The following is an 8,052-nucleotide window of genomic DNA, read 5'->3' on the forward strand; positions in this document are numbered from 1 at the left end:
CAAAAATACTTAATCAGGAATTGATTTTATCTTCCAGCAATAAAACAGCAGGAGGATATAAAATTAGGTATTTTCAAAGTTTAGAAAACTTGTTGAAGGTGATTCAGTGCCACCCTCCAAAACTCTTCACAAATTTCACGCTGGCCTACTAAGTACTTCCAGTACAACAAATTATCTAATCTCTCTTTGCGGACTCTGGTTGGAACACAGCTGCTTCAATAATTTTGATCCCCTTGCATTAGATTTAACTTTTAGAAAAACCATAACTTCATATTTCCGTAATAATCGTTCAAAGACATTGAGCAAAAGCATACAAAGCTACATTTGAAAGGGACATAATCCCATGTTGCAGTTTTCTGGATAACACTTCACAGAAATAACTCCTGTTACCTTTCCATATGTAAAGAGGTCCCATGATTTATGAGTCAATTAGTCAATGAGTCATGAGTCATGAGTCATGAGTCAATGAGACTCAGAGTCAATATAGCAATAATTTATTGATCAAGCCTAAGCCCTCGTTTCAGTGATTAGGCCTAAGCACTCTATGAAATTTTAGCTTTCATTTTATGGGTTAGGGTAACTGCACTAACTCATTGACTCATGACTCATTGACTCATAAATACTTAAGACTCATATGTAAAAAATATTTCAACATTAGATGCAATGAATTTTTTAGCAATTGCTGTAAATAATAGTAAGCATTCCTACCATTTCAAAGGATGAATAAATTAAAGTTGAATGCAGTAAGTGTAAGAAATAAAAAAAGTGGAAAGTGGTCCAATTTCAGGGGCGGATTTAGGGGGGGGCCGAGGCGGCCGCGGCCCCCCCTTTCAGTTCGTCCGAGATTTTTTTTTGTCAAAAGATACAATAATTTTATCATTTTGTAAGCAGTCTGTTGGAGCTTTTGATTTTTTTAGCTAAAGCGTGATTTTTCGCTAATAGTATGACCAAAGTTGTGCGAATAAACTTTCAACTTACAGGCGCTAATATTATCCTTTCGAAATGAGGAAGAAGACTGGATGCGAAATACTTGTCTCGTCTACAGTCAACCTATCTTACAGAGACTGTAACAGCGTAAAATCTTAATGCCTATATATATAATTATATATATATTGTGACTTTGAAGCGAAGATTCAAAAACCATGCATCATTATAACCATAACTTATAATTTTATTCAATATGGAATCCTGATACATTACGTTCCAGATTGCACCAGAGTGCATGTAAGAGTACCCAAATTTTCAGACCCCCCTAGAAAGTAGCGCTACTGAGGCGCGCTAACGCGCGCTGATTAGTATTCTTGTTCGGCCCCCACTTTCAAAACATGCTGGATCCGCCCCTGAATTTATTTAAGCTGTAATCAATTTCCATCCTTGCTTTAGTCCCTGGATAGGGTTAAACAATGGTGGTGAAGTGAACAAACTACCCCAAGGGGGTACTTATGATACTGAGACCAAACAGCGGGCAGAGTTGCTGCAGTACATTTAAGGCTATCAATCTGAAAAATGAATGGAACTGTAGAAAAATTTGGTAAGCAAGCAAGTAGCGTTTACCTAAGTGTTATGAATTATAAATGCCAGTCATTTGTCAATTTACGTAGAACTAGTTCCCCTAAGGGGTCAGATTTCTTTAGCCTACATCCAGAAAACAAGATTCTGTTACCTTTAAGGGTTGTTTAAAAAAAAAAAAGACCCCTCCTGAGCAAACTGCATCCTCATATTTGGATACTCATTGATTTAATGACTCAAACGATATTATGCAAATTTGTTCTACAATAATACTCAAATACCATAAAAGTATTTTTAACCTAACGTTTTTGCAAAGTTTACTCCTTGAGCCACCAGCTTCAACTTTGATACTTTGTTCTAAAAGCCAAAGCCGTTGTATAGCAATGGTGGAGGTGATGATTAGTCACTTTTGTTTTGGTTCAAATGAAGAAAGAAAGTCAAAGTAATGATCGTACTTTAACCCTTTCACCCCTAAACCGGCCATACTTGGTATTTTACTCTGTCTAAACCCAGAGTATTTTGCTCTGTCTAACACCAGATGATTTTACTCGTCAATGGGGAACCACATGGAGTCAACAGTCAGTACTTCTCAACATAAAGAAAATGAATTCTGTGGACTTGAACATTTCCAAAAAGAAATGCCATATATTCCAAATATGGTTGCGTAAACTCTTCAAGATTTACCTGCTTCAGGAACTTCAAATCAATGAATATTTTGAATATTTTTCCTGAACTCCTGCAAACTTTGTACACTTTTTAATGGTTTGCCCTTTAAAAGTAACATTCAGAAATAATGCAAATACAACTGAGGCTGTTTTGCATTATCTACAAGACAAGACAACAATATCCTTTATTCAAACACAATCAATATTAAAGCAATAACACATGCTTGTGGGGTCATGTGCTAACTATAATAAAGATACACTACAGGAAATAAAAAGCTTAAAACTAACTATGTGACAGACATAGGATATCTACACATAAGGGATCAGAAAAATATATCAATTGCTATCCAAAATATCATATTGCAAATACACCAAAAGGTAACGGTTGATTGACAAGTTCCTTGTGCAAAATGGTAGAGCATGTTTGAAGTCCCGCAGGACCAAGATGAGAAGTTATGATAAATACTTTAAACATATTTTTTACCAAAATTATTTTACTGCCATCAACCCCAATGAGACCTTATGCATGGGACACTGTTTCTAGCTACAGCTACAAATCACATAATATATTAATAAATTTTGCCATGTAAGAAAAGAACAAACATGTGGGGTGTAAGCAAAAAAAGTCCAAGGCAATAAAGCTTCCTTTCAGCCTTTTCAGGAACAACTATCCACTGTCAACCATACTTGACTCAAAACAGAATTTCCTTGATCCAACAACACATGACAGTCCCCTAAAACCAAAATTACATCATTAATGCTTCCAGAAAACAATAGTCTAAAAAAACCTGAATCTATAGATACCTATATACATCTGTACCTACACGTCTGTTCTTCCAAAAATTATTTTAACTAACATGGATTTTGATTTTGATTCAAATTAATTGCAAATCCATAACTTGGTAACTACATGTACTTGAACGCAAGGATCGTTGAGTTGTGACTGCTAAAAAGTATAATAACTTAGACATTCACCAGAAAAGGGAATATAAATGACCTTAAAAGCAGCTATTTAAACTATTTGATACTAGGGTTACGTTCCCAATGAGACAATCACAGTAAAAATCAAATTCATATCTGATCGAATCATTGATCATTCATGTAGAGGTGCCGATCGTAAGGTGTAACGCAGAAAAAAATAACCTTCACGTTGAACAATATTACCATTTCCCTGCCACCTGGTACAAGCCAATTCACACATGAACGGAAACCTTAGGAATCCTCCTTTCTGTACATTACAGTAACTTTTTGTACCCGGTGGCAACAAACTTTCCACATCAAAAATTGTGTAAAAAACTCACCTGTTTCGCAGCTCTTTTCCCACGAAATAAAATTTTCCAGGAGCAAATTTTCCGAGGATGCTCGTTGGATTGGACTTTTAAACGATTTACACAACATAGACGTTCTCTAAGAATACATTCCACTTGAAACTGGCGTTAAAACTAGCCTTGATCGCTCTAAAAAGAACGGAAACCAACAAGCTACCGATTCTCAAAAGGCAGCCATTTTTCTGTTCTCCTCGGGAGTGTTTTTTTCACGAGAGCCAATGATCGTCCCGGAGACGCGTCACGTGACATATCGCGCAACTCATGCGCAGACATTTTTCGCCAGTGAAGGAAAAGGGTGGCAAACTGCTTCAATTTCATTCAACATTCGCGGTTGCGAAAAAAAAATGTTGAATGGTTGTTAAAGCAAAGTTTAAACGCTTTTCAACTCATTCAACATCGATTCGTCATGTTTCAACGCGGTTGAAAAGGGCTGGCAGACACCAGTTTCGACATCGCGTATTGTTATATGCCAAGACTTTCACTCAACAAAACGAGCACTGCGATTAGTTGATTCTTGGTCACGTGCCCCTGATCAAATTCAAATGTATCCCGACCGGGATACAATTCCGAAGTTATTGCCCACTGCGGATGTTTTGCTGCGATTGTTCAAGGAAAGGCCTAAATATATAACAAAGCGCTCAATGTCTGGTCCCTCGGGAAACTAGTTAGTTTGTTTTCACTCGAATCCTGATGTTTCTCTCGACTTCGTCTCGGGAAACATCAGGACTCTCGGGAAAACAAAACTAACTGTTTCCCTCGGGACCATACATTAAGTGTATACCGTTCAACAAAATGGAACAGATGTTGAAGGAAATGTTGAAGCAGTTTGCCGGGGCCTTAAGGGTCAAGGGAATTCCTCAGTTTTGGATTGATCATCTACTACTGTATTTCTTGCCTCATTGGAACGCGTTCATTGACCATATAAGGGAATCTTTGCTGACGTCATTGTTTGCATTTTGTTTTATTAACATAGACGTTTGCTCACAGCAGACGTCATGCTATTTACAAATTGACTTTAAAAGGTAAAAGAACTTGTTAAGCCGCGTGAAAATGCACTGGATTTGTCCACTGTACAAGCTCTCAACAAGTTCAGCGCATTTGAACACCGTGCATCCTTCATCGTACTTTGGGCAGCGGTGCCAGTCTGGCGGACAGGGGTCGTTTATATATGTGCAGGTTCCACGTGGCCAGTCACAAGTGGGTGGCGGCGCAGTTGGTTCTAGGGCGGGAAATATTACCTGAATTTGCTATTTTCGCAAATCCCATAATACAGTTCATTTTGGGGGGTTACTTGCATCAAAAGAATGGATATCCAGTTCACTGAAGCATGATACAGTCCTAAGAGTAAATAACTTGTATTGTTTTTATGTAAAGAACCCCTCCAAAACGTATTAGCTAATATCAAAAATACCACAATGCTCTTTGTTTGTCCCCCCAAAATTTTGCATAAGCTTTGTTTTTATTTTTTTCTTGGGACTTATGATGGTCCCAAGAGAAACTGGAAACAATGCTTATGCAAAATTTTGGAAGGACAAACAAAGGGTATTTATGTTATTTTTGATATTGGCTAATTGCATTATGGGATTGAGAAATAGTCCAGTAAACAAAACTAAGCGGGAGAAGAGACTTGATATTAACAATGACATTATTTAGTCAGTCTTAAGGTTTTATAGCGGAGAGCAAGTTCTCCGCCAAGGAGGCATAAAATCAAATCAAACCAGAAAAAATAAAGGTGATCAAAGTAACCTGCTGGTTTTAATGAGGGAGGCAAACCGGAATATCCAGAGAAATTTTCTTAGAGTGGACAACCAGACGTTTCGAGGGTACTCCTTCTTCATCAGTGGTTTCAAAGCAACTGAAAAATGCGCGTGCAAAGTAACCACTGGTTGTCATTTAAACTTTTGGGCGCAAATTTGAAATTTCATTTTATAAGAGAAAAACGAACCCCCTCATGGTGTCCTATTGTACAAAGTTCTCTCTGTGACTGTCTGTATTTATATTACAAAACGTTTTAAACGTCTATCCGGTGGATAAGTCACTACCCAACAGTTTCAATCCGTACAAAGATTTCAAAGTATTTGCCTCATATGCATACTGTAAGCACATCGAAGTAAAGGCATGTCCGAAAACCTTTGTCAGTGTTAACTAACGGGAAGAATATTTAAAGTGGTACTACGACCAAAAAAAAAAATTGTTTTTCCTTTGGATTTCAAAACTATGTTAACTAAACACTAACTCACCCAAGTTTTAAGTTTTGATTTTAAAAAGACACCTGTTTATTTTAGCTGGAATTTTCTTATTTATTGGCGGTCCGCCATTACTAACTTCAAAATCTTGAGAGAGCTGGGTCGAGGAGAAAATGACGTCAAACACTCACTAGTTTAAGAATGCAATGCGTGTGTACGCGGCCTAATTAATATGCACCACAGGAGTTTCGGGCTTTCAGACTTTTCAACCCGTGTTTTGCATATATAATAAATTGCGTTTACACGCTGAAATTTTAAGCTAGTGAGTAAATGACGTCATTTTCTTTAGATCCATCCCTCTGAGGTCCAATCGGCCAGTTTTGAACGTGAGTAATGGCGGACCATGAAATCCAAAACTTACACTCAAAATAAACAGCCTTTGGATAAAACTCAAAGCTCAAAATTTTGCCAGTTAGGTGTTAAGCGAACACGCTTTCAAAATCTGAAGAAAAAAAGGAAATGATTTTTTTGATCATAGTACCACTCGACTTATCCGATGGTTATCCATCTTGATAAATTACAGAGAGCACAGAATGCTGCATGCGGCCAGGCTTATCACAGGGCTCTCTTGTTTCTGTCATATCACACCAGTATTATTCGATCTGCACTGGCTGCCTATTATATATCGTATTCATTTTAAAATCTTACCACGAAATTGAAATGTCTACACGGGTTAGCTCAACAATACTTAGTGAGAATCTCCACTCTTACTACACAATAAGTTTAAACCGAAGGAAATTATGTTTTCAAACAAATTTGTTTTTAAAAAAGTGTTTATATTATGAAAAGTGAATTTTAAACTCGTTTATTTTTACATTCAAATTTTGCAGGCGCCGCCATCTTGAATAATTGTGACGTGTTACGGTTACCCTTTTTTTTGTTCTGACCCAAAGACCTTTTGTAGAACTAGACGCTCCATGAAGCGTACACTGGATTGCCTGTGGTACGTTACTTGTTACACAAAAACAGATGGCACTGTATTGGGTGGTATTGAACTACAGCGTTCCAGTTGATTTTTTTCAAGTGGAGGGGTCATTAAGACCATTTTAGGGGTCTCCCAGACGTCGTGCCAGCGGAGGACTTTTGGCTCACACGTTCACACGTTTAATTATTTTGTAATGTCCTGTCCCATTTTGAGGTCTCTTAGTTTTTTAAGCTTGGGTAATAAATTCAGTTTAAAGATAACAAAACACGCTCTTGAGTAGAATTCACTCTGAAGATGTTGTTTCCGCTTCATAATTCCTCTTCTTTTCAGTCTAATCTGATGCCAGGTCAAAACATGTTTTGCTTTACTTTTGCACCAGAAACTATCGTAAAAGCCGGGAGTTAACAGTATAAGGGAAGCCAAAGGATAGATGAAGAAAAATGTAACACAGTTTTTATATATAACTCAGAATCGAATTCTCATCGAAAGATTAATGACAATCAATCGTAAAAACACGAAAATTTCTGCGGTCTCTGACTTTCATGAATCAAGGGAAAGGTCATAATGTTCTGTCAAAAGAAAGGAATTGATCACGCGCTAGGCAACTATAAAGATGCACGGGATCACCTTGTGTCAACTGAATGAACTAATAATAATAATAATAATAATAATAATAATTATTATTATTATTTTTATTTTTATTTTTATGATTAACTTATATTGCGCCAATATCAATATACATTTTCATCGGCGCATAAACAAAAACTAATTTATATATCAAAAACTGAAAACTACAAAAATATCAAAATAATTTAGCGGCTAATCAATTATATAAAGTTAATTCTAAATATTAAAAATCTTCAATTCAAAAAAATCTACATCATAATAGGAATCTAATATAATCTAAAATCACAATGCATATATCCATATACTAATTTAGTTAAAAATCGAATGCCTCTTCAAAGAGGAACGGCCTAAGCGACCTTTTAAATGTAGAAACAGATACTGAATTTCTTACAGAAACAGAAAGCTACGGGAAAGAATGTTAATCGCTCGTCGTTTTCAGAGTAAAACAACGTACTTCCGTCTTTGGTTTTTAATTTTGTTGTAATATTTAACTAAATATTTACAATTCATCTGCCGGGTCAGGAAGCCTTCTTTGTCGGGTTCCTGAGAAACGTATCTATTTTGACTTCAGGGTGAACTATTTTCACAATCATGAGGTTGAGCGGCCATGTAATTGAAGATCTAAACATCTCGGAGATACAAAAACAGACTTCCGAATTATCGCAAATCACAATGCTGACAAGCACAAAAGCAAATCAAATAGTTAATAAATATGAAGTTTTTTTTACTATCTGAATGTTTTTGGGTTAGAG

The 8,052-nt window shown here is 36.5% G+C and overlaps 1 long non-coding RNA gene across 1 annotated transcript; it reads right to left on the reverse strand.

The window, feature by feature from the left end:
- Window positions 1-2,319: 2,319 nt before the first annotated feature.
- LOC138014254 (uncharacterized) lies at window positions 2,320-3,785 on the reverse strand. Its single transcript, XR_011125283.1, has 2 exons — window positions 3,476-3,785; window positions 2,320-2,908 (listed from the first exon to the last, which is right to left on the reverse strand). It is a non-coding gene; the product is annotated as an uncharacterized lncRNA (long non-coding RNA).
- Between the last annotated feature and the right edge of the window lie 4,267 nt (window positions 3,786-8,052).

Source organism: Montipora capricornis, chromosome 8, assembly GCF_036669925.1.
Source record: "Montipora capricornis isolate CH-2021 chromosome 8, ASM3666992v2, whole genome shotgun sequence".
Taxonomy (NCBI): Eukaryota; Metazoa; Cnidaria; class Anthozoa; order Scleractinia; family Acroporidae; genus Montipora; species Montipora capricornis.